At 46.8% G+C, this 27,792-nt stretch overlaps 1 long non-coding RNA gene across 8 annotated transcripts in view; it reads right to left on the reverse strand.

Moving 5' to 3' along the window:
- LOC132593646 (uncharacterized) overlaps positions 1 to 27,792 on the reverse strand; it is a 511,924-nt gene that overhangs the window by 248,566 nt on the left and 235,566 nt on the right. For all 8 annotated transcript variants that reach the window (XR_009559383.1, XR_009559385.1, XR_009559380.1 and 5 more), the window contains exon 3: positions 26,512 to 26,566. This is a non-coding gene — a long non-coding RNA (uncharacterized lncRNA). The remainder of the gene's footprint in view (positions 1 to 26,511; positions 26,567 to 27,792) is intronic.

Raw genomic sequence — 27,792 nt, forward strand, 5'->3', positions numbered from 1 at the left:
AGAATATGAAAAAGAGTGTGTGTGTGTATATAAATTTATATGTTTAACTGAATCACTTTGCTGCATAGCAGAAATTAACACAACACTGTAAATCAAGTATACTTCCACAAAATGCATTTAAAAAAGGATTCATAGGCTTTAAATCTTGATGGAAGGGGCTCCTTTTGTTTGTTAATACTTGTGTTGCATTGTGATCAGAGTGTTCTTCGTAATATTCCTACTCCATGGAACTCACCATTGTTTCCTCTGCAGCCTAACAAGTGGTCAGTTATTGTTAACATTTCATGTGTGTTTTACATGAATATGTGTTGATGATTATCAGGGTGTAAATTACAATATATCCAAAAATCTACCTTATTGACTATGTTGCTTAGGTCTTCTGTGTTCTAACTTGTGTCTGCACCCCTTTATCTATCTCATACTGGGAGTGATGTCTTAGCATCTTCCTTTTCCATATAAGTCTCTTTGAATCTCTTGTAGCTTTTGCCTCTTAAAGGTGATTGTTTTACTGTTTGGAAAATGAATATTCATAATTATTATAACTTCATTGTGAATTATGACTTTTAGCAGTAAAATGTGTTCTTTTTTACATTTAATACTTTGTGTTTGGAATTCTACTAGGTCTGATGAAAGTATTGCTACCCTGACTTCATTTTTATTTCCAGTGACTTAGTATGTGTCATTATTTTCACCATCCTTGAATCTTTTTGTTTAGGTAAGTCTCTTGCTTTCAGCATATATTTGGGACTTGCTTTCTGAAGCAAACTGAAAATCATTTTCTCTTACACAATGAGTTAAACCCATTCACCTGTATTGATAAGACTGATATATTTGGTTTAAATCCTGTCATATTATTTTTTAACAGCTTTATCAAGGTATAATTTACACATCATAAATTCACACACTTTAAGTGTAAAATTCAGTGATTTTTAGTAAACTTCAGAGCTATCTAATCAATGTCACAATACAGTTCTAAAGCATTCCCATTACCCCCAAAACTGCTTGTCCATTTGAACTCACTCGCTATTCCCACCCTTAGTAGAGGCTACTACCAATCTACTTCCTATCTCTATAGATTTACCTTTTCTGGATGTTTCATAGAAATAGGACCATGCAGTATGTGTGTTCTTCAACTGTTGTTTTTTGTTGCTGTTGCTGTTGTTACTCCGAATGATATTACTGAGATTCATCCATGTTATACTAAAAGTACCAGTACATCTTCCCTCTTTCTTTTCCAACAAAGAAACATTGTATGGACACACCACATTTTCCTTATCTATTCACCAGTTGATGGAAATTGGGGTCATTACCACTTTCCGGCTATTATGAATAATGCCACTATAAACATTCCCATACAAGACTTCTCACAAGACTTCGTATGGACATATATTGTCTTTTCTCTTAGATGGATACCTAAGAGTAGTACTGGGAATACGGGGAATTCTAACATGTATTCTTACGGGGAATACATGTTTAACTTTCTAATCAACTGCCAAACCTTTGTCCAAAGTAGCTACACCACTGATCTTCCCACCAGCAGTATGGGGGTTTCCTGTGTCTCCCATCCCCGCCGACACTTGCTGTTATCATCTTTTGGATTAAAGCCATTGCAGTGTGTGTGTTTAAAGTGGTTGTGATTTTAATTTGCATTGCACTAATGACTAATGGCGTCCATCATCTTTTTATGTGATTATTGGTCATCATACATTACTCTGGAGAAATTATTCAAACATTTTGTCCATTTTTAATTATTTGTACTATTATTGAGTTGTAAGAATGCTTTATAGATCCTGGAATATAAAGCTTTTGTCAAACATAATTTGCAAATATTTTCTTCCACATTGTGGACTGTCTTTTTGTTTTCATACTGGTGTGTTTTGAAGTGCCAAAGTTTTTAATTTTAATAAAGTCCAATTTTCATTTTTTTTCTTTCGTAGGTTGTGTGTATGGTATTTTATCTTAGAAATCTTTGCTTACCCCAAGGTCACAAAGACCTTTTCCTTAAAAATGTCTTTTAAACATTCCATAGTTTTAGACCTTACATTTAGATCTACGATCCATTTTTGAATTAACTGTTGTAAATGATGTGAAAGAGGTCTAAATTTGCCTTTGTGCGTGTGAACATCCAATTTTCCCAGTACCATTTGTTGAAATAATACATTATTTGAACCTCATAATTATTGTGCATATTGTATTTGTTGTTTTGCTGTTTAACCGATGTGTTTTCTTTGCTCTTTTATTTCGTTTGTTTTTTTTTTTGCGATACGCAAAAAAAGAGGCCACTGCTGTGGCCTCTCCCACTGCGGAGCACAGGCTCTGGACGCGTAGGCCCAGCGGCCATGGCTCACGGGCCCAGCCACTCCACGGCATGTGGGATCCTCCCGGACCGGGGCACGAACCTGCGTCCCCCGCATCGGCAGGCAGACTCCCAACCACTGCGCCACCAGGGAAGCCCCTTTGCTCTTTTATTTCTATTTTATTTATTTTGGCATTTATGACAGTTTACATTTTTGTTCTAGATGTTATCTTTGTATTCATATCTTTTTAACTGATCTTATTCTCATTGATCGTTTGGAGTTCCATGTTTTATTTCCCATTTATAGTAGGTTTTGTCTAGATAAAGATTGTCCCTGCTTCTGCATTTATGTAGCCAGGGCTGGGGATTTAGTGGCGTTTATAAGATACTCAGTTACAACTACCCCTTTCTGTTTCCTTCAGTGTAATGAAGTATGGTTCTCTACTGAACGGATTATTTTCTCTCTGTGGAGGTGGCCATGGAAGGAAGGAGTGCATGTCTTTTGATTTTTTTTTCTTGCAGGACCTCGGATTCCCTTTGCTTCCTTCTCTCTCCGCTGTGTAGCTTTCACAGAGCACCTCTCCCTTCTGTTAACCCCTCACTCTTCCCAGAGCATTTACCTTTCAAGGTTTTGCTTCCCCACATCCCGGGCATGCTTTTACGTCTCTTCTCTGTAGCAAGTACTTTGATGTCTACCAGAAAACTTTCCATTTTCGTGCTAAGACTTCCTCTTTCCAGCAGTGTCTTTAGATCAAGTTCAGACCCACAGCCAGGCCCCCTCTACTCTGTGAACTGCACTTACTCTCTGCAAGGACTTGAAGAGTGTGGGACTCAGCTCACTGCCTTTGGGGCTTCTTTTCCTAATTACAGGGATTTGATATTCAATCCCTCTCTGTCTTCTGGTTATGCTGAGGACATTGGTTTCACATGGTTTTGTTTATGTTTCTTATTCCTCTTTATTTTACTTGGGGGATACGTTGAATGTTTCAGATTTATGCAGTCACTATTGCCTCAGCTACTCAGAACTCCCCAATAAATTTATTCTTTAAAACTCCAACTTATACTGGAAAAGAAATACAGGCATTTATCCAATATGTATGAATAAGTTCAAGATAATTAAAATTAAAAATTCTGTCTGAACTAAATAGACATTTCTCCAAAGAAAAAATACAAATGGCCAATAGGCACATGAAAAGATGCTCAACATCGCTAATTATTAGAGAAATGCAAATCAAAACTACAGTAAGGTGCCACCTCACACGGGTCAGAATGGTTGTCATTAAAAACTCTACAAATAACAAATGCTGGAGAGGGTGTGGAGAAAAGGGAACCCTCCTACACTGTTGGTGGGAATGTAAGTTGGTGCAGCCACTGTGGAGAACAGTATGGAGGTTCCTCAAAAAACTAAAAACAGAATTACCATACAATCCAGCAATCCCACTCCTGGGCATATATCCAGACAAAACCCTAATTCAAAAAGATACCTGCACCTCTGTGTTCATAGCTGCACTATTCACAATAGCCAAGTCATGGAAGCAACCTAAATGTCCATCGACAGATAATGAATAAAGATGTGGTACATATATACAATGGAATACTACTCAGCTGGAAAAAATAACGAAATAGTGCCATTTTCAGCAACATGGATGCAACTAGAGACTATCATACTAAGTGAAGAAAGTCAGAAAGAGAAACACAAATACCATATGATATCACTTATATGTAGAATCTAAAATATGACACAAATGAACCTATCTATGAAACAGAAACAGACTCACGGACATAGAGAACAGACTTGTGGTCGCCAGTGGAGGCGGGTGGGAGAGGGAAGGACTGAGAGTGTGGGATTAGCAGATGCAAGCTTTTTTATATACAGGATGGATAAACAACAAGGTCCTACTGTATAGCACAGGGAACTATATTCAATATCCTATGATAAACCATCATGAAAAAGAATATTAAAAAAAGTATATACAGGTATAACTGAATCACTTTGCAGTACAGCAGAAGTTAACACAACACTGTAAATCAGCTATACTTCGATTAAAAAAAAGTTGTCCGTGTATGACCTAAAATCAAGCCTTGGACTGCACTGTTCCACCCACTTTGGGAAACACCGAAGGAGAACATTGTTCTCCTTCTATAACAACCTCCTTCCATCCCATCCACACTTCTTAAAGCCAAGTGTGTCTCTGGCGATCCTTCTCAGTTGCCACATCTCCTGTGAAGCTTTTCCTGAGAACAAGCTGTGAATCCTCCTCCCGTGAATTCCCTCTGCGCTTCGAGAGATTATTTCTTAGAGGACTCATTTCACCTCGTCCTTGATTGTAACCATTTGTCGTGTGGCCGTCTTGTCGTCTATTTCATTCTCCTAGCACTGAGCACACCATCAGTGCTCAATAAACACTCGTGAAATAATCTAATTTTCTGCTGCGAAGGGCAGCCAGGAAGCCTGAACACTGGTGAGCACTCAGGGTGACAGCCACATGTGACGTGACCGTTCTAGATGACGTCATGACTGCCCCCAGTGGTCATGGATCCTTCCAAACCTCCCACCTACTGTCCAAGGGTACAGGGCATGCATTTTGGTAGAAACTCGGTAACTATTTGTGAGATGAGAAGGTGCAAGGACAGAGGGAAGGAGGAAGGAGGAAGGAGGTGAGCCATCCTCTCGGCTGGCCCACACCTCCTGTACACGGACAAGCCTGAGATACAGTGTTCTTTGATTCCAGGTTGGCTGTCCTCACTAGGGGCTCAGGTAGGCATGTGACCAGGAGGGGATGTGCTGAGCAAAACAAAGCTTCCTTTGAACAAAATTCTCCCAAGTTTACCAGCATATCATTTCTAAACAGACTATGGGGACATTTTTTAAGCCTTTTCTAAAAATACATGTAGACAACGGACTGTGTGGCCAGTTCAGACTCCTCTCGGGAGAGGCATCCCAACAGGAAAGGCAACTTCTGTTGTGCAGAGAGAACCCCAGAATGTCACAGCTAGAAGAGGCCCGATCCAGCACGCGTCCAGTCCCCGCACCTGGGAGGTGATACGTTTGAAGCCCAGAGGAGATGGTCTCAGTCCAGAATCCAGGCTTCCATCCCAGCCCAGGCAACGTCCACCTGCTGCAGCTCGGTCCTCCAGCTTCTCTCTGCTGCAGCCGCCCGCCTGCTGCCCTGTGCCCTTTGACTCAGCCACTTGTAGAGCATCACCAAGGTCATCCCAACCTGTCTTCCCATCATGTGTGCTCACGGAGGTGTGCAGAGGGAGACACGTGTAGCAGGTGCGGGGCCAGGGGAGAATCTGTATCGTTTCCTGTGCCCAGCATCATATACCACCCGAGGGGTCCCCATGAGTGGGAGACGCAGGCTGTTTAAAGCCACAGAGCCTTCTCATCGAGAAGTTTATGAAGCAACACATGATCAAGCACAGGAGAACAGGCAGGGACTTAAGAAAATAGACTCTGTAGGAAAGAACGTCTAAACAACTTCATTTTGGTTTCTTCCTTTTCAGTGGTTCACATGAAAGTTTTATCTTTAGCTGCATTATACTGTAAGTATGGAAAAAGGTGTAATGTCTCCTTACCTATAAGAATACTTTTTTTTTTTTTGGACACGCCGCGTGGCATGCAGGACCTTAGCTCCCTGACCAGGGATCAAGCCCACGCCCCTGCAGTGGAAGCACGGAGTCTTAACCACTGGACAGCCAAGGAAGTCCCAAGAATACTTATATTTCATACATTTATAAGACTTTTCATAGGAACACGAATTATTTCTAATGACAATTAACACCTTTAGGATATCAGTTAAGGAAAGTAGGACCTGAGAGAAAAATGAAACTTACTCATCTGTGTTACCTCACCATGAAGAAGCTTCAAGGCAAATAAGAGTTGATAGATAGATACAGATGCAGATAGATACATAGATAGATAGATAGAAGAGATAGATATAGATAGAAGATATAGATAGATATAGATGCAGATAGATAGATAGATAGATAGGTAGATATAGATGCAGATAGAAACATAGATAGGATAGATAGATAGATAGACAGACAGACAGATAATTCTGTAGAGCAGCCTTCTCTGCATTATAGCGTTACACATCTCTTCTCTACTCTGTGGCTTGCACTTTGGCCTCTTGATGGTCTCCTTTGATGATCAGAAGTTCTTAACTTTAACATGGTCTAATTTCTGTTTTTTTTTAATTTGGCCTCGCCCCAAGGCATGTGGGATCTTAGTTCCCCGACCAGGGATTGAACCTGTGCCCCCTACAGTGGAAGCACAGAGTCTTAACCACTGGACCTCCAGGAAGTGCCCTAACATGGTCTAATTTCTAAATCTTGTCCTTGATGAATAAAACTTTAATTTTTATTCTGTAGTTCACATTTATGTCAACAGTTTGGCTGACACTTGTTTTATTTATTGGTGAGGCAGTGCTGAAATGTATTTTTTTTTCCACATGAGTATATAGGTGACCCTGTATCATTTACTGAAAAGAAAAAAATCTCCTTCCATCTGCTGTACAGTGCCACCATTAAATTAAATCAAGTGTCCATACATGTATGGGTCTGTTTCTAAACTTTATTCTATTCCTTTAGTATAACACTACTGAAAATGGCAAAGGCTTTCTATGTTACTTTCCAATATTTGTTGATAGTATAGAGAAATTGACACCAGATTCAGTGTCATTGCTGAATTAAATGACATTATATTATATTAATTATGATTATAAATTATATTAATTATAAATTATATTAAATCTCATAATTTCACTACAGATTCTTTGGGATTGTGTGCGTAAACATGCCATCTCCAAATAATGATAATTTTATTTCTTCCTTTCCGATTATTATAAACTTTCTTTTTGTTTCCTATCACACTGGCTATGAACTCTAGGACAATGTTAGAAGTGGTGAAAGAGGACATTCTTGTTTGTTTCCAGTCTCACGGGAAATTCTGAATATTTTACCCTTTGATGTAATGGTGTATGTGGGTTTTCTTTAAACCTTTTATCAGGTTAAACCGTACACCTTTGCTTCCTTATTTTCTAACAGTTTTTATCAAATGCTTTTTTTCCTCATCTGTGGAAAGATCATGAGTTTTCCCCTTTATTTTGAAAAAATGCTGAATTATATCGATTGACTTTCAAATGTTAAATCAATCTCAGATTTCAAAACACACACCACCTGGACGTGATATTGTACCTTTCCAGCATTGCTGGACTCACTTTGCTAATATTTTGCTTAGGATTTTAAAATCTAAATTTGTGAGTAAGGCTGAACTTAAGTTTTCTTTTTTTGTAATATCTCTATCAAATTTAAGTTTTTCACATTATTTAGTTCTTGTGAAAGAAACTGAGAGGTGTTTCTCCTTTTTCTACTCTCTAGAAGATTTTTTTTTTTTTTTTTTTCCCCAGTACGCGGGCCTCTCGCTGCTGTGGTCTCTCCCGTTGCGGAGCACAGGCTCCGGACGCGCAGGCTCAGCGGCCATGGCTCACGGGCCCAGCCGCTCCGCGGCATGTGGGATCCTCCCGGACCGGGGCACGAACCCGCGTCCCCTGCATCGGCAGGCGGACTCTCAACCACTGCGCCACCGGGGAAGCCCGGGGAAGCCCGGGGAAGCCCTCTAGAAGATTTTGTGTAGGGTTGGTGTAAGTGCTTCCATAAGGGTTTGATAGAATCTGCTGGTGAAACCATCTGAATGTGGAGTGTATCCTCTGTGTGTATGTGTGCAAAGATATAATTATAAATCTGACATATTTTACTCTGAAAAGCATATTCAGATTTTCTACTTGGGTCCATTTTTTAACATGTGTTTCCAGGAATTTGATAATTTCACCTAAGTGTTCAAATTTATTTCCATGAAACTGTTCATAATGATTGTGCTCATGATCTTTGTAATAATATCTTTGGCAGTATCGCCTGTTGCAGTCCTGATATTGTCTTGATATCACTAGGGATTTATCAATTATTGAAGAATCTTTTCAAAGAATCAGCTTTGGATTTGTTAAATCTCTGTATTGTATATTTATTTTCCCTTTCATTAATTTATATTCTTATCATATTTACTTCCATCCATCTACTTTCTTTGGGTATAACTTACTTCTTGATGTTGGATTCTTTGATGATTAATTATTAGCTTTTCTCTTAATATATTAATATAAAGCTGTAAGTTTCCTTCTAATTAGAGCAATGGAGCTTCATGAACCCTCCTCAACCTGTATGCTATTGAATTTATGTATTTTAAGACTATATACGTTACAGCTCATAAGACATTATTATTGTAAGTATGCTGTTAAATGTACCCACATATTTACCGTCAGCTGCTTTGTTTGTTCCTTTTTTGTTGTTTTCTTTTTTTTACTAGCATCAACATTTGTAAAAATTGACAGTAAAATACAAGGGCAAGAGCTTCCTTACGTAATTTTTTTCTTTAAATGCTACTATCTCTACCAGTGTCATTCCACAAAAGAAGCTTATGTTGGTCAACTAATGGTCAAGCTGGATCTAAAATAAAGAAAATGAAAAGCGCCTTGTTTATGTTGTGGAAAGTAAAAACATGATCATCTGCGATCTAATTGACTCAGACTATGATTTGAGAGTTTTAACCACATCTTCTTGTTAACAGTGGCAAATATAGACTGAGCAGGATTTATCTAGATGGGGCTCAACCAAGAGAAAATATAAAGCATGCAGAAGTGGGTGCTCTCCAACCCTCTTCCCCAGGATCTTTTTTTTAGGTCTTTTTAAAAAATTATTGAAGTACAGTTGATTTACAATACTGTGTTAGTTCCTCATGTACAGCAAAGTGATTCAACTACATATATATATATATATGTATATTTTTCAGATTCTTTTCCTTTATAGGTTATCACAAGATACTGAATATAGTTCCCTGTGCTATACAGTAGGTCCTTGTTGTTTATCTATTTTATATTCAGTGGTGTGTGTCTGTTTACCCCATACTCCTATTTGTCCCTCCCATCCTTCCTTTCCCCTTTGATAACCATGTTTGTTTTCTATGTCTGTGAGTCTGTTTCTGTTTTGTATATAGATTCATTTGTATTATTTTCTAGATTCCACATATAAGTGATAGCATATGATATTTGTCTTTGTCTGACTTGCTTCACTTAGTCTGATAATCTCTAGGTTCATCCATGTCACTGCAAATAGCAATATTTCATTCTTTTTATGGCTGAGTAATATTCCATTGTGTATATGTACCACATCGTCTTTATCCATTCATCTGTCGATGGACATTTAGGTTGTTTCCATGTCTTGGCTATTGTAAATAATGCTGCTATGAACATTGGGGTGCAGGTATCTTTTCGAATTAGAGTGTCTTTTACAGATATATGCCCAGGAGTGGGATTGCTGGATCATATGATAGCTCTATTTTTAGTTTCTAAAGTATTGCTTTGTTTCCTCTTAATCCCTCTCTGTATCCCCAAATTTCCACCTGGGATCATTTTTCTTCTGCTTGTATAATAATAACTTGTATTTCTTCCACTGGTGTCTCTGCCGATTTTTCATTTCTCTTAAAAATCTTTATTTGCCTTCATTTTTCAAAGATGTTGTCACAGCTTGAGTAAGTCTAGGAGGCAGTTTTTCTCCTTCAGCACATTGAACTTATCTTTTTGCTATTATCTGAGTTTCATCATTTTGTTTGAAAGTCAGCCGACAATCTTATTGTCCGTTCTCTGAAAGTAATGTGTTGGGAGGGGGAGTTTGGTTTGGGCTCCTTTTAAGATTTTCTCTTTGTTTTTTATTTTAGCAGTTTTGCTATAATGTGCTTAAGTGTGGTTTTCTTTGTATTTATCCTAAGTTTGACAGTGTTCCCTGAATTTGTCATGTACTGTCTTTTATTATTCCCACTCTTCTCTCCTGAGCCCCAATTTTATGTGTCATGTTCAACCATGAGGAAACGCCAATATTCAACCATTTTTTACTCCCTATCTCCTTTAGCTCCTCCTAATATTTGACCACTTTGGGGATTATTTTTGTCCATCCTTTTGTCTCTCAATGACTCAGTCTGGATGTGTTCTTCCAACCTTACCTCAGGGTTGCTGATTCTTTCCTCACTTGTCTAATGTGCTGTTAAACTCAACCACTGATGGTTAACTGTAATTATTGGACTTTTCTAGAATTATCATTTTCTTCTTTTTATAGTTCCTAACTCTGTCATTTTTTTCATTCCTATCTTTTATTCGTGTAAATATATTAGGTGTGGCTCTTCTGAATTTTGCGTCTGATAACTCTAGTTCATATCTGATCACTCTGTTTCCCGGATACTGTGTGTATCTGCTTTGTTTGCCTATTGTCCTTTTGATTTTTCATTATTTCTTATCTCCTAATACATTAGCTGTTGTGTGCTTACCTGTTCATACATTAGCTGTTGTGTGTGTGTGTTTTTAAGAAATGTAAAATTTTTGCATATGAAAAAGTAGCAGAGATCACTTGAGGATCTTAATGATGTATTTTCCCTTGGAGAGTATGTCCTTTTCTTCTTTTAGGTGGTGATCATAGATCATCTGTAATACAATCAGAGACTGAGGTGGTTTAAAGCTAGTCTGTGTGGGCTCCTCTGTTTCTGGTTTATCCTTTTGCTTGAGTTATAAACTTCTGAGGTCCCAACCCAAAGCCTAGGGGCTGCAGATCTATTTGGAATGAATGCACAATCCTATTGTTTGCTTTCTATCTGTCCTGATTCTTTCTGTATCCCTTTGTGCCATCCTTTAGCTTCATTAGATATTTTCATTCTTCCCTTGGTTATCTCTATTGGCCTCATGGTTTCATACTCTCGTACAACTCTTTTTGTGCTTGTCCTAAAGATCACAGTTGCATCTTTTCACTGTTAAATCTGACTTTAAGTTTTGGCTTCCCAGCCCCCAGAAACTGCTGAAAACTTGCTCAGCTTCCCGGCTGCTGAGACCCCACATTTAGATGCTGCAGACACCCCCAGGCTCAAACCTGCCCCAAATCACAGGCTTGTCTTTCTGCATCTCTCTCCTCCTCTGGAACCTGACAGTTCTGAAAGTGCTTTCAGATGGAATTTTCAGATTCCTCTTCCAGCTCTTCTAGCTGTTCTTAGTGGTCGGTCCGAGCTCTCATCTGCCACCACCACGAGGTATGGGAACGTGGTAGCAATCATCTCCATTGTTGCTCAGTTCATCTCCAGTTTCTTGAGTGTTCAGTTGTCAGTGTGTGTGCTGGGGGACTCTGGACTCCGTAACGTTCAGGATGTTCTATTCAGCTCTCGCTGTGTTGGACGCTGGCCTGAGGATTTCACACGTGTTACTTCACTTCATCCTCACGGTGAGGCTCTGAGTTGGGACTATCGCAACCTCACTTTACGAGTCATAAATGTGAAGCACAGAGGAAAGCCCGCCAAGGCCGTACGTCGGGGCTGGAAAGGGGTGGAAGTGAACCAGCAGAATCTGACCCCAGAGTCTCACCTCTAAACCACGGCACTATATGGGTTGACTGGGAAACAGTTTAACACCTTTTGCAGAACCACGGACCCTGGAGTGGTAGGGAGATGGCAGCCTGTGGTTACAGGACTCGAACTTGCCAGAGGGAAAGAGCAAGGACATGGGAAGAGAGGCGTGTGATGAGCAGCCTCCGACTGGACCAGTAAAAGCACATGTTAATAGGAGGGATCCGGGCCTCCCTGGTGGCGCAGTGGTTTAGAGTCCGCCTGCCGATGCAGGGGGCGCAGGTGCCCCGGTCCAGGAGGATTCCACATGCCGCGGAGCGGCTGGACCCGTGAGCCATGGCCGCTGAGCCTGCGCGTCCGGAGCCTGTGCTCCGCAACGGGAGAGGCCACAACAGTGAGGGGCCTGCGTACCGCAAAAAATAATCATAACAATAAATAAAAAAGTAAGAGGGATCCTTTTCTAAATACACTGAAACTCTAAATTCTAGAAATTAAACTTGAAGAGTCCAACCGTTACACTGCTAAAGAACAGTCAAACCACATTCATACGAGTTTAACTCCAATGCTATTCTCCCAGGCGGAAGGTGCACACACCCCCTCCCCCAGTTATAAAACCGCACGCCCTTGGGGGCAGGGCTAGAATACTGTCCCTTTCACCTCTTACCAGGAAGGAGGGAGAGAGCACAGAGACTACGCAACACCTGGTGAGGCTGTCCCTCCTCGGCCAGAGAGCGGTCACCACTGTCCCCTGACGACTGTCTGCTGGTTCCCTTCCCCATGGCAGTTGCAGCCATGGTAGACTCCCCACACTTCCTCCCGCCATGAACACAAGCACCCAGTACACTGGAGCCCCATGGCCCCGCCTCTGAGCCAGGACAGGCAAAAGGTCCCAAGAAGAAGGACAAACCAGGGACCGGGGAAAACGACATCGCATCCGCCTCAAAATCCCCAGTTCAGATTTTCCCCAAAATGTCATCAATTGATTTTGAGTCCAGTCCAACATTTGTACCAAAATGAATAACTGGGAAATGAGTCCACATACACACAACACAAATGGCCGACTACCTTGACCACTTCCGGCCACCCTGGCTCCTGGGGCAGCAGGGTGGGGGGTGGGTGGCAAAGCAACTGCCTCTTGAGCGGGACGCGTGGGCAGGGGACTTGGAAGGAGACCCGCCAAGTCCTGGACCCCCACCACGCAGAGCACTGCTCACAACACACAAAGGAGCCCCGATCAGGAAGGACGCAGAGCCCTCCAGGGCCCGGGGCCGGTGGACCTCTGGCATCTGGATTCCTGCACTGTCCTGTGGATGCCCACGAAACCTCCCCAATCTCATAGCCCCGACCCTGTGGCAGCTAAGTGACTATGGCGGGGGAATCACATCCCAGTCCTGGCGTCTGCTTTTGTACAAAACACCCAGAGTTGTTCCAAATGCACATGGAAGTGTGGGATTTGAGGGAGCCCTACTATTTGAATTGTTAATGGTTCCAACGCAGCTCTGTCTACTGTGGGTCAGAGGCTTCACCAGCTGTCACGGGCTGCCCTCAGCCGACAGCAGAAAGGCGTGCTGCTGTTCAAATACAAGAGTAAACGCTGCATTAAAACTGAAAATTGAAGTAATCGACATAGAAGCCTTGATGGAAGCAAACCCTGGCGCGCTTCTCCTCCTCCAATGCTTGAGAACAATATGACCAATACAATTAAACAGCAGTTTAAGAGAACGGCCACCAGAAGACAAAACGGACCATTTTCCACAATTCATTCTTATTACCACGTTTCATTTTTGGAAGGCCCTTCGAAGGGATTTTGCCCAGGATGGTCAGAGGGCAATGATTTTCCACTGTTTTGCAGACCACAGGTGGATCCCTGTTGGGCCAGCACTCGGGGAAGCTGCTGCGTGAGTGTGGACAAAGTGGACAGCAGGCACCAGGGCAGCCAACAGAGCTCCTGCCCTTCTCCTGGGGCCAAGCACAGACCGGGGCTTGACTCCAGAGGAAGAGGGGCTGCGAGGCTTTCCGCTTACGTCTTGGAAGTCTGTTCACCAAGGAAGAGAAAGCAAAGGCCGAAGGGCTGTAAAAAAGCTGATTCCATAGCCCCGGTGCCACCCCACGGGCACCTGCCGAGCCCAGCTCCCAGATTTGCTGAAATATACCCAACGGGCTGTGGTCTGCAGAGACCACCCTTCCGTGCACCCCTGCCTCCCCCGTCCTACATCACGCTCCTCTCCTTCCCTTAGGACCCTCCAAGCCCCTACCCACCTCACCAGCATTTATCTCTTTGAACTGGACCACCCACCTCCTTCCCTGCTTTCCAAGGCCTGTGGCCTGGGAGTCAAGCCACAGTCCCACAGGCCACTGGGAGGGCGGCCCGTTTTCATATTTGCTTGCTTCTGCAGAGCACGGAGGGGCTGAGCTGGGGATAGGTGTCAGTCACAAGCCCTTAAATAAAACAAACGATGTGAGAAAAAAAAAAAGTGTGGCAGCAGCTTCAGGTAGGTGAGCCCATGAAATTTTTTTTTTTAATTGAAGCATAGTTGATTTATAATACTGTGTGAGTTTCAGGTGTACAGCAAAGTGATTCGGTTATACACGTACATATGTATATATCTATATTCTTTTTTTATTCATTCCATTTTAGTTTATGATACTTCAGTTCAAGATACTGAATACAGTTCCCTGTGCAATACAGTAAACCCTCGCTGTTTATCTATTTTATATATAGTTGTGTGCGTCTGTTAATCCCATAATCCCAATTAATCCCCCCATCCCCCTTTGGTAAGGGGGGGATAAATTTGTTTTCTATGTCTGTGAGTCTGTCTCTGTTTTGTAAGTAGGTTCATTTGTACTACTTTTCAGACTCCACACATAAGTGACATCACACGGTATTTGTCTTTCTCTGTTTGGCTTACTTCACTTAGTGTGATCATCTCTAGGTCCATCCATGTTGCTGCAAATGGCTTTATCTCATTCATTTTTATGGCTGAGTAATATTCCCTTGTATTACTGAGTGGGGGAGGGAGGAGAACCGTGGGCAAGGCTTCGCGGATGGGAGCTCGGCTCCTTCCCCAGTGGGAGGGCACTTCTCCACCGCCCAAACCTGCTCCCAGGAAGGCCAGTGCCCCAGGTAAAGGCAAAGGTGAAAGCACACCTTTCACACCCCTTCCTAGACGCCACTCTGTGCCCTCATGAGCATCGTCCCAGGGAGCTCATTAGAAACAGCTCTCTCTGCTTCTGAGCTTCCCCAAGGATGAAAGCACCGGCTGGGCTGGGGCCGTTAATACACAAACATAAGGGATGAGAGGTCCTGCACATCTGTTGTGGAAGCATCTCTAGAATACCAGATAGCGCATTCCCCACGCACCTCCAACTGGACCAAAGAAAGCACAAGTCATTGTCAACATTCGCTCCTCTTCTATTCTCAGAGGTTTTGGTATCTACACGTTAACTTCATATAAAATATTTCAGAAAAAGCAAACTGCCCCTTGTCAAGGGAATGTTGGCTTTTGAAAAAGAGCCACACAATAATTCAACCCCAAACAGCAGTTCAGAGCTTAAAGAATAACCGAACTTTTAAATAGGTATTGAGTTGTTGTAAAGGCTGCTTACTTTTACCAGTATTTTATTTTATTTTAAAGGAACATTTATTTATTTATTTATATTTTGTCTGCGTTGGGTTTTCGTTGCTGTGCACAGGCTTTCTCTATAGTTGCGGCGAGCAGAGGCTACTCTTCGTTGCGGTGCACGGGCTTCTCACTGCGGTGGCTTCTCTTGTTGCGGAGCACGGGCTCTAGGCACATGGGCTTCAGTAGTTGTGGCACGCGGGCTCAACAGCTGTGGTTCGCAGGCTCTAGAGCGCATGGGCTCAGTAGTCGTGGCGCATGGGCTTAGTTGCTCCGCGGCATGTGGGATCTTCCGGGACCAGGGCTCGAACCCTTGTCCCCTGCATTGGCAGGTGATTCTTAACCACTGTGCCACCAGGGAAGTCCTACTAGTATTTTAAAATTATTTTTCCCTGAAGCATGAACAGAAATTTCACAAAATGCAAACGTCAGGACACCTGAACTCAATAAATCCTTTTCTATTCTCCTAACATTCTCCACTCCCTCCCTTCAGCCTGGCCATTACTCCAGTCAAGAATTAAATAAAGTAAGAATCATCATTCCTTAATGCAGACTCACCTTGGCAGGAAGCTTTTGGTAAGTCTAATGTATTATACGTTGAAAAAATTCTTACAAAGAGCAGCATAGCTATCGTGGCTGCTAGATTTTCCCCTGGAAAAAAATGCATTTTAAAGCAAGTGGTGTATTTTCTTCCTTCTCTCTAACTTGAGATTTCCCTTGGTAAGAGTCAAGAGAACAGAGTTCCACACACATATTATATTCAAGGATCAATCAATTTTCTGAAGACATTTTTTCTCCCTGAGAAAAGACCACCATCTGCTCTAATCAGTTTGGATTTTTTTGCCTGACATAACACTTGTTTCCTAGGGACAAACTGAATAACCAAGTTCCATGAACTGAATGCGTTTTACAGCACACTAACTTGACAAGGCAAGGCATTTAAGCATCAGAAGACTGGCTTTATCCATCAATGGGTGACATTTTAGAAACAAAACAGGAGGAAAGGCTAGAAAAAGAACACACAGTTTATTAGTCTACGGAGGTAATGAAGAAGGCATTTCTGATGCAGAGCAATCGTTAGTTTTAGGACTTGTTGATGAAGCCCGGCGTGCCTGTCAAGAGAAGCCAGGGTCTCCCCCAGAGATGAACAGGCTGAAGACCGTGGCCACCGCAGGCAGCAAGGCATCCCCTACTCACACTCCTGCAGGGCCATTCTCACTGGCACCTGCGTCCTCGACCTGGAAGTGACATCACTTCCGCCAACCCATTGGCCAGAACTGGTCACATGGCCAAGGCTGATTTCAAGGGGACAGGGAATACAGTCCCACCGGCACCCCAAACGGCAGTGACTCTTGTGAGGTTGGTGAGCACTGTTATACCAAGCACACCACTTGCCTCCACCTTTACCCAGTGATGGGCCCCAAAACCTGACTCAGAGACATGTGGTTCTCCACACTGGCCACCCATGAACAGCACAGGGAAAGGTCTTACAGATCAGCACGGCTGGCCCTCCCCAGATCCACACATCCCGACTCTCTGGGCTGGAGCCCAGGCATCAGTAGCTTTCCAGAGTCCCACAGGCAGCATCGGTACCCAGTGGGTACTGAAGTCCCCCTCTGAGAGTTCTCAGTACCTCTGGATGTGGCTCAGCTGGGCGGGCCTGCCTGGGACCCCGCCACGCTCAGCGTGGTGCCCGGCTTCGGCCCCTCGCTGTCCGGAGCACGAGGCTCTCGGCCAGCAGCGTTTCTAAGATACGGGAATCTCCAGCGTGCGTGAGAATCACCCGAGTGCTGGTGAGACCCCTCCTCCCACAGTCCTGATTCCGGGCATCCAGGTGGGGTCTGGGGGTCTGCATTTTGACTGGTGACCCCATTTGAAATACACGGCTAAGGAGTTTCCCACATGTGACCGTCAAGTTTCTGGGCAAACTTGACTGGGCTGGGACTGAGGGATGATGACCCGGTAGCTGGTAAGCACGGCTTGTGGGTGTGCCTGGGAGGGCGTTTCTGGAAGAGGTTAGCATTTGATTCAGTAGAGTGCGTGAGGGCCACCACAGTCACCCAGGCGATGGGCCTCCTCCAGCCCACTGAGGGCCTGGACAGAACAAAAAGACGGAGGACGGCAAACGTGCGCTTTCTCTCAAGCTGACACGCCCCTCTTCTCCTGCCCTCAGAGCTTGGACCTCGGAGCTCCTGATTCTCTGGCCTTTGGACTTGGACTAGACCTCACACCATCGGCTCCCCTGGTTCTCAGGCTTCCAGACTCGGACGGAGCTACCTCCCCAGCTCTCCTGGGCCTCCAGTCTGCAGACGGCAGGTCGTGGGACTTCTTGGCCTCCATAACAGAGGAAGTCGGTTTCTATAATAAACCTCCTCTCATACATATCCGAGTCTATATACGGTCCAACCACAGCCAGCCAGCGAGCTTCCCCACTTGACGCAGCTGCTGAGCTGTGGCCAATCAGGTCGCTTCCTTGCTTTGCTTCTGCATCTTCTCTGTAGAAACCCCTCCCACAAGCTTGTGACAAACCCCGTCACAAGCTTCAAAGGGATGGGGATTCCCTCTCGGTCCAGCCCCTCTGTTCCTCACCAAACATCCCCCATCGACTTAGTTAAACCCCAATGGGGTGTTCCGCCATTTTCATAAATCACCAGTCCCGAAAGGATGCCTCTCATCTCATTCCTAGGCGAGGGCTCCTCCCAGTTTTCCTTCTCCTGTAAGATGCTACCCACCCCCAGGCGCCGCGCCAGACTCCCAGGGCTGCCTCTGATTCGCCAGCACCTCGCCCACATGTTTAATCATTTGCTAAGTTCTGTCATTCCTGTGTCTGCTTAATACCTCCTCCCTGGTCTTTCCTTCCATTCCCGATTTTAGCACCTCGCCTGCTCCCTCTCAGATCCTTCTTCCATCCTCTGCATTTCCCCACTTACATCTACCCAGCCCTCACCCACCAGATCCTCCTCTTGTCTTACGAATATCATTTCACTGGGTTCCTGTGAAAAGTCTCCAGACTTCCCAGCCTGGTCTCCAAGGCCTTTCCCAGCTTGTCCCAGGCTCTTATCCCAGCACAGTGCCAAGGAGACCGTCCAGCTGCCCTGATGTGCCCCCTCCAGGCCTCTGGCAAGACGCCCCTCTGCCTGCAAAGCCTACCTCTGACACCCCGCCGCCTGAAGTCCCACTGCCATCCTACTTCCAGCAGCGTGGCAGGATGGATACTCGAAGGGCCCTCGTCTTGGAAACATTAAAGTGGTGCATAGATCTATGCTATTTTAACGTGCTGGCTGAACAGGAAACCCAAGGACCACTAGAGAATCATGAGGGAGCTTCCCAGGTAAATACAGGGTTCCAGAGGGTGCGTCCACCTTAAGTATAAGCAAGGATGACGCACCCCGCCCCCATGCAGAAGACAGCAAGGGAAGGTGCTTGTCTCAGCCTTTACATGGGGGAAGGAGAAAAACCTCCCTGAAAACCACAAGCCAGTCCCCTCGCAGTCTGCTGTCTGAATCACCTCTGTTATTTATCCAAAGCTTTCGAGCAGGAAATTTAAATTAAGTTGGTACCTAGTGGCAATGCCCCAGACAAGAGGAAGAGGTGAATATGGAACCTCTCTGGCGGAAATCAATCTCAACACACCTCTCAAAGAATGCCACAAAGTCAAGGGAGAAGAGCGGCTTGTCTTCCAAATAAGGAGATAAATCGCCATGAGGGAGAAGCAGCTAAAGCAACAGAAGCAGGCATGCAAAAGCTTATTACGATGAATATTTTAAAAAAATAAAAGATAGAAGCAAAGAGCAGAGATGAAAAAACAGAATTCCTAGAAGTGAAAAATACGAAGATTAAAATTAAAAACTCAATGATCTCCACATCCAGAAAGACGGAGAAGGTTTACAAGCCCTCCTGCTAAGTGTGACTACAGACCTGGCCACTATGTGTGAGGCCAGGTAAGGAGATTCCGAAGGTGCAGAGAAGGCAGAGTGGCAGGGCCCCGGGGAGCTGAAGGGCAGCAGGGTTGAGGGGGCTGTGTTTCCTGTTCGCCACAAGCATCCGATTCAAAACTGAGTAAGCCAGCCTCCTGGAAACACCAGCCGGAGGCGATGAGAAGCCCCGCCCAAAGCTGCTCTCCAGTCTTGGGCCAGGAAAGAGGCCCCCATCAAGACAGAAAACAAACCTACGATTACCAAAGGGGAGAGAAGCGGGGAGGGATAAATTAGGAGCTTGGGATTAACAGATACACACTACTATATATAAAACAGGTAAACAACAAGGACCTACTGTGTAGCACAGGGAAATACACTCTATATCTTGTAATAACCTATAATGGAAAAGAATCTGAAAAAGTATACATATAATATACATGTACATGTAACTGAATCACTGTGCTGTACACCTGAAACTAACACAACATTGCAAATCAACTATATTTCATTAAAAGAAAATAAAAAGGTAGAAAATGGTCAGACAATAACAGCTCTTCTCCAAGCACGGGAAAAACTGTGGTCAATCCCCACCCAAGCCAGCAAAGGCCGAGTGGGGACCAACTTCCACCCACCCTGGGCAGTAACCTCCCCTCCCTGCCGGGTGTGTCAGAGGAGACCCAGCACAGAGTCAGGACTTTCGCCAGCATCCAGCGGTATTAAGGCCACCCTCCTCCAGACTGCTTTCCCATCATCTGCTTTTCCCCAAGCCTCTGTGGTCCTCTAGTGGGGACCACGTGGAGAGCAGTGATGAGGGGCTCCCACACTCCACACCTCAGCTAAGGAGGCATCAGTGGATGCCCAGTGGGGATCTGGAATCCCGTCCCCATCCCACAGTCAGGAGGAGTGGTCCCGACGGTGAAGATGGAGTGGGGAACCTCCTGCCGTAACAAGACAGCTCACCCCCTGGAATTGCCATCGTCACTTCAACTTGAATCTACTCATTGGAAGCAAATAAGTAAATCCTGCCCACGCTCAAGGGAAGGGGGGATGGAGCCCCGGCTCCTGAAGGGAGAAGAATCAAGTAATCTTTGGACACATCTTAGGACCTCCACAATGTCGCTTATAATAGCAACAAAACTACAAAGTATCGGAGAATAAATATAACCAAATATTCACATCTCTTGTGGGGAAAATTATAAAACTTTATCGAAAAGAAGTGAAAAAGACCTAGGGAAGTGGAGATGCAAACCACGGCCTTAGAAAACGTCGAGGTCCCCAAAATGTTCACCCCTCCTCAAATTGATCTACAAATTTGATCTAAGTCCACCCAAAATCCCAACAGGTTTGTCCTTAATATAGAACTTGAAGGATTTTTCTAAGTTGTATGTGGAAGAATAAATGAAAAACACTCCTGATAAAGGATAATGGTTGTCAGGGGTAGGGGGGAAGTTCTTGACCAGCTATTAAAACTTAGTATGACCTGAAAAGTATTTAAAATACTCTGTCTTTGGAGAAGAGGTGGGAGAAAGTTGGCGACCCCCGGGGTGGAGAGGATGCAGACTGCAGGAGCTCTGATTCCTGCAGGGAGAGTGAGCACAGCTGCACCCACTTTTCAGGAAGCGTGGCATCACCTGATAAACTGCACATGTACTTACCAAGGCTCCAACCAAAAAACAGCCCTCAGCGTACATCCTTGAGGAACAGCTGTCCAGAAACCAGCAGAATGTGGGAGCAGAGTCATTCAGAGTCTACAAGGGCTGAAACAACCCAAATGTCCACCTACCAACTACAAGTGGGAAAATAAAGTGTGGTGTACACCGGAGGGACTACTACACAGCCGTGAAAACAGACTAGTCACAGGCATGGACACAGGCAGCCTCAACATCACAATGTCAAGCAAAGAGACAAGCCAACCAACCTCCAGATGGTATGCTTGCTCTTTTAACTTCCAGAAGAGAGAAACCTAAATGAAATACTGTTTAGCAGTACACATCGAGGTGGCCCAGCCATAAGGAACAGCAAGGGATGAAGCTAAATTTCAGGACAGTGTTTGGCAGGTGGGGAGCTGGAGAGAGACAGCGAAAGGTAATCAGGTTGGACTCATGGATGCAGGAGGACCAACTGCCCCGTTTTCCAAGGACTGAGAAGTCTCCCAAGCTTTGAGAATTTCAGTGCTAAAACCAGAACAGTCTTGGGCAAACTGGAACAGTTGCCTACCCCACACTGAGAACTTAGAAGGTTCCAGAATATTCTGATTTGCCCCTGCTGCTCTTCATTTCATCCTTTTTTAAACTGGGTGTAGTGGGTTGAAGAGTAACCCGCCCCCACAAAAGAAGTATGTCCACCTCCTAACACCTGGTACCTGGGAATGTGACCTTGTTTGGAAAGGGGGTCTTTGCAGATGTAAATAAATTAAGAATCTCAAGATGAGACGATCCTGGATTAACTAGGTGGGCCCTAAATCCAGGGACAAGTATCCTTATGAGATGGAAGAGTAGAAGGCTTGTAAGGATGCAGGCAGAGACGGGGGTGATGGGGCCGCAGGCCCAAGGACGCCTGGAGCCCCCAGAACCTGGGAGAGTCAGGAAGGACCATCCCCTGGAGCCTGAGCGGGAGCCCAGCCTGCCAGCACCTTGATTTCAGACTTGTGGCCTCCAGACTGTGAGAGAATAAATTTCTGCTGTTCTAAGCTTGTAGTCATTTGTTTCAGCAGCCCCAGGAACCTTATACACTGGGCACGTATGTTTTTATACGCTGCTTTGTCTATGTATATTTTAAAATAAAAAGAATCATGTTCACCCCCTCCTGTCCTTCCAGGCAACAGCGCGGATGCCACCCCCTCACCGCCACCAATGCCCCCTACTCCGCAACTGGCTTTCAGCCCATGTTCGAAAGGCCCCTGTTTTGGCTTCTCCTATGAATATGAATAAATGCATCTAATCTTCCCTCCTGGATGTAAGTACCCTTGAAAGCACTGACCAAGCCCTTGGCAGCCCACACAGCATCGAAAACATCAGTGCTCGGTCAACGTCGAGGGCGACACCAGGTCGGGTGAGACCCTTACACACACCAGATACCAGGGCACCTGGAAAGCCACACCTGGTGGTTTTGACAGGCAGCCCAGAGCCAGTGAGCCGCAACCCCAGTCAGACCACCTGCAATTTCCAGCTCGCGTGCTGAGCCCTGCAAACGAGCTGCCCCTGTGGCTCCTGGACCCGGCTCCTCTTCCAGAGGCCCACGTGGACCCGTCAGCCTGGGCTCCCCGTTCCGACACCCGGCCGTGGACTGGGGCCCCACCCTCAGCGTGGCCTTGCAGCCCCGCTGCACTGTCCCTACCGGACACCTCCCGGGCACCGCCTCTGGGTCTGAGCCAGGACTCCGCCTCACTGGGCCCACCTGGCAGCTTCTTTCCCACAGATCTCATCAATATGTGGCCACTTATAAACCCAGCTTCTGGAAACACCCTGAGGCAACCCCGCTGTTTCTGTGACTGGTCACCTAGGTGCCTGGGACCCAGGAGTGGACTCAGCTGAATCATGAGTGTCCAGCGGCGGCGGGCGCCTCGTGCCACCCGGCGGACTCCTGTGGCCAGCCCGCGGGGTCCCGAGGCTCTGGGTCTCCGTCTGCTCTCACCAGAGTCCCCAACTTGGGCAGCCCGCGCATAGTTACTGGGACTCGCCCGAGAGGCTGACACACCTCAAATCTGTCTCCCAAAGGCGGCAAGAGCAAAGGGCTGTCGGACCCAGAGAAAGTACGGCATGCTCAGGACCCACCCACCCCACCCCCCCGCCGCCACCATCAGCAGAGCGGCTTCCATCCCCCAGACCCACTCCCATCCTCTCCTGTAGACTCTGCAGAGCAGGTCTACACCTGCTGCATCTCCCGGCTCCAGGACCCCATCCAGCTGGGATCAGCCACTGGCAGCCCTGCCAGGAGACGGGAGGGAGGGAGGAAGGAGAGCGAGGTTGAGGTATTCACTCCCTCTGCCCACCTCTGCTCTCTCCCTGCAGGACGCTCTGGGGCTAAATGCTTCCCCTGGGGGGTGAAGCTGCCCCAAGCCCCCGCCCCCGCTTGCATTTCCATCCATGGTTCTCTCCCCTTCCTGTCTGTCCCACCCTCCCACCCTCCTGCTGACCAACCTCACAGCCCCACCTCGGGGTCACTCACTGCTCCATCTGTGCACTCCGCCCACCTTTAAGTTATCCTTTCCTTAAGACTCCTGAAATCACGCAGTTTGAGGGTACATCTGTCTTCCTCCAGGACCCGGCTGGCCCAACACCCGCGATGTCTCCAAGACACACGGCAGGGGTCCACCGCTCTTCCCAGCTCCCAGACCAGTGGGGCACCAGGCAGGAAGCCCTACAACTAGGCGCCAGGACTCACATATCCCAGGGCCGGACTTTGAAATACAGCCTCTATGTGGTGGGAGGGCCCGGGAGCCCTGGGCTCTGATGATGTGTCTGCACATGCCACCCCAGGGCCAGGATGCCTGGGGCTCCATTCAGGGCTCCATCCCAACCACATTAACCAGGAGAACAAGGCCAAGCCAGCCAGGTTTATCCAGGACCCCTGCTCCTTCCCCAGACACCCAGGTCCTCAAACAACTGTTCCACAAAGAAACCTGCAACCGCAGCTCAAACCCCAACCAGCCAAGATGGCCTGGGCTGCTGAGCAGCTGAGACCCGAGACTGAGTTACAGGTCAGGCACCAGCAGACCACCCATCTGGCTTCTAGTTACACCACAGGGCGGCAGAGACGGGACTTTTCTGGGACTCGGGCAGGACAGCAGAAGTGGCAGCAGGACCACAGGTGAGGGCTCAGCTGGGGCCACCTTTGCTCCTGCCCAGGAGGCACGGCTTACAATGTGAAAATGATGACATTCAGCTTTCAAGGCTGGGTGTCCAGTGGAGGCAACTGCAACGAAAGATTCTATTTTTCCCATTTGTCACTGATTTTGAGCAGTCAGTCAATGACTTCACACACACACACACACACACACACACACACACACACACACACACACACACACACACACACACACACACACACACACACACACACACACACACACACACACACACACACACACACACACCAGGGTCTAAACCCTGCCTGGCCTGGGCACCCACCTGACCCCACAGACCGAGATTCCTCCCAGAAATTCGCATGTCAGGGTCCCCCTGGGACACCTGCTCTGGGGCAACGGGCAGGCCTGGAATCAAAATTATTTCCTGCCTCAAAGTCGGCGGGACATTTCTTGGGCCGGAAGCCACCGTTTGTTAACAGAGGTCAGACAGCACATCTGACTTCATGGCGAGAGTGACGGGCGGCCGTGACATCATTTCCTGAGAGAAGAGCCTTCCCGCAGGGAAGTGCTGAGTCCAGCCCTTGCCCCCTTGGTCTGAGTAGACGGGTCACATGGGCCCCCGGGCACTTCCCGTAATCGAAACTGCTGGAAGCTCATGCTTGGAGTTCCAGGTGTTACTGTTACTTGACAATAACCGCGCTCAGGTATTTGTGAGGATTTTAACAGTGAGGAGTGACTGCATCTGAACAGCCTTGTGAGATGATCCCAGAGCTTAATTATCCAGTCGGCTAACCGGGTACTGCAGCTTTCAGTTAAACTGCGGTGGCGATACTTACGGCATGTTCTGGTTACGACCTACTTCAAGAAAAGAATAGTAAACGAGAAATACAGCTGCTTCCATATACGGAAATGAGGTCCACAGAGAGCATATCTGTATCAAAGATGATGATTTTCAACAACAGAACAGAAAGGACAATAGCTCAGTCCCGGGAGCACCTACCATGCAGGCATGCGCTCTAAGTGCTTTACGTAACTTATCTCAATTAATCCTCCTGAGAAATCCATGAGACACGTGTCACTGACATTTCCATCTTACGGCTGAGGAAACTGAGGCAGGGAAAGACGGAGCCCCGCTCGAGGGGCAGAGCTGGGATTCGACTGTGGCCGTCAGCACTGAACGCTCACACGTCTGGCCCACACTCTATACAGCCGATTCCCTGAAATACCATGTGTTCCCAACACGCCTGGGGCCCGTGAGCTCCAAGAGCCCACAGCGATGGGAGGCGGAGTCACACACAAGCCAGCGTGGCATTGGTGCCCACGCAGCCACCTACCAAGGTGGCACCTGCATCTCAGATTGGACCGTCCCCTCCTGGAGTCTGAATCGTGACTGGAGGCACCTGAGCCTATTCCCGGATCCAGCCCCGGTCTGCACCTCATCCTGGGCCCTTCCACTCACAGAACACACCAGCGGGACCCACCCCTTCACAGCGATACACGCACAGATGTAACTCCTCCAAGAAAGGGTCATCCCTCGAGACCTGGAGCAGCCCCGCTGCTGGGCACACACAGAAATTGCTGAACCAGCGTGCTCTGACGGCTCACTCTAGGCTCACCTAACACTGGTCCTTCTGGAGAGCATGAGTCTCCCGAGCTTGGAACAAGTCTCGTCTCGAGTGAATAAAAACAGGATCTGGTTACACTCCTGCTTTGTGAACAAACGACGATAAGGCTGACTGAGAAAGTGGTGGAGAACAATGGGAATATTCTCTCTCTGCTCAAGATAAATTGACACAATAGCCTCGGCTGTCAGCAGGGGTGGGGCACACACGCGAGTGCTGGGCGTACCATAGACCCTTCCTGAACCTCTTTACAGCTCTAGACTGACTCCCACCAGGGTTGTGAAGGCAACGACACAGCCTCCAGGGGCGCCTGGTCACATGTCATTCTTCATCCAATCAGAAGCCAGACCTCTGCTGTACTCCTGGGATGCTCTGAGTGCTTCCAGAAAACCCAGATACCAGGAAATCACCCCAGCACCTGGTCCTGAGAGCTCTCACCAGCTAGGTGGTCCACCTGCAGCCCCAGTTCCCTTCCACACGCCCTAAACCCCTGCCCACCCCTGCCCAGCTCAGTGCGGCCACCTCAGAACCAGAGACACTCCAGGTTTTGCAGTGGCCACAAGCCTCCATTTCCCAACACCTGCTCCCGAGCCTCTCCGGGCAGCAAGGGAGGGGGAAGCACTCAGGGTCAGATGGACAGAGGGAGCGAAGGCTTCCAGCTCTGCACCCATAGCCCCACATCTGCCGCATATTTGGAAAGAACCAGCCCTCCAGCCTTTTGAAGTGGACAAGAGTCACAGGCTCTGCAGAAAGCACTCTTTCTGGAGGTACCGCTGACCTGGGAAGCGTCAACACTGGAAATGAGTTTTCCGTACTCACCGTGCCGTGTGTCGGTGCAGCATACGGGGAAATCCATGGGCGGCATCAAAGTGTCCTGCAAAATGAAAAAGAAAATAATTGTAGAGTCCAAGCGAATTGCTATCATAAACAAATTGTGATGATCTAATACGTTTATCGAAAGCTGCATTTTCAGCACCTCTCCTGCTCCTGAGAATCTATCACACGCTTCAAACAGCCAGTGCGCTGTCCCCGCCAGCAACAAAATGGTAATAGACCGACACCGTCGGATCGTATGACTATGCAAGTGATGTCATTTACTTTTAAAAGATGCCATCAATAATTCAGAAAAGGTATTGTGTAAGACAATACTGTTGTTTCAATGCCGAGACCCAAACCCAAGGAAACTCCGAGGGAAGTCCTGGGTGGATATTTCCCGGACGTGGGGATTCTAGATTCACAGGGAAAAGCCACAGGGGCTGAAATGTGGAGAATTGATTTTTAAAACTCCCTCTCTTCCATCTGGTGTACTAAGGAAGCCATAATTGGAAAAGTTATTTTCTAAATGAATCTGCAGAAAATACTTCTCTCCATCTTTACCCTCCTCTGACCACAAGTTGACTCTGTAGGGGGACAGGGTCCAACACCTGTCCACAGGCTCATCTGAAGGCAAAGAGCCTCTGGAGATGGCGGGGGGGGGGGCGGCCAAGCATGTGCAGGTGGTGAATGCGCGTCCAGCCAGCTGAGACCAGGGCGGCACCGTCAGTCAGCGCCAGCAAGGTCACAAGCCGGGCCCTGTGCCCCATCGTGAACCAAAGCCAGGGCTGCTCCACGTGCCGGAGAAGGGGCAACAGGCCCACACCTAGGCGGGCAGCGCCTGACCAGGGCAGAGCAGCCGATGAGCCAGTCTCAGACTTGTTGACATTGGACCAGAAGAGGAGCAGAACCAAATGGTTAGTGATCATTACTCATTTCATCACGACACTTGCAAGGTTGGAACATCAACAAATTGTTGATGGTGGAGCAGACAGCCCTGCAGCTGCCGTACAGTGCGGTAAGGGAAAGACAGAGGGTTCATCCGTTGGTGCCGTCATTTTCTGGTCTGAGTCAGGGCTTCCTGTGCCGGCCCAGGCGGGGTTGCTCTTCTGAGCCTGGGTGGGCTCGCTCTGAGCACCCCTGCTCGCCCCTCTCACCCGGGCCTGTGGGCATCACATAACTGCACAGGGCCTACTGGGGCCCTAGACCCCAAATCTAAGGGTTTCAATCCCTCCAGCTAGGAACAGTGTGAATGCTTGTTCCCACCCTGCACCCACGGGATTCCTG

This window comes from Globicephala melas, chromosome 16 (assembly GCF_963455315.2).
Source record: "Globicephala melas chromosome 16, mGloMel1.2, whole genome shotgun sequence".
In the NCBI taxonomy this organism is placed as follows: Eukaryota; Metazoa; Chordata; class Mammalia; order Artiodactyla; family Delphinidae; genus Globicephala; species Globicephala melas.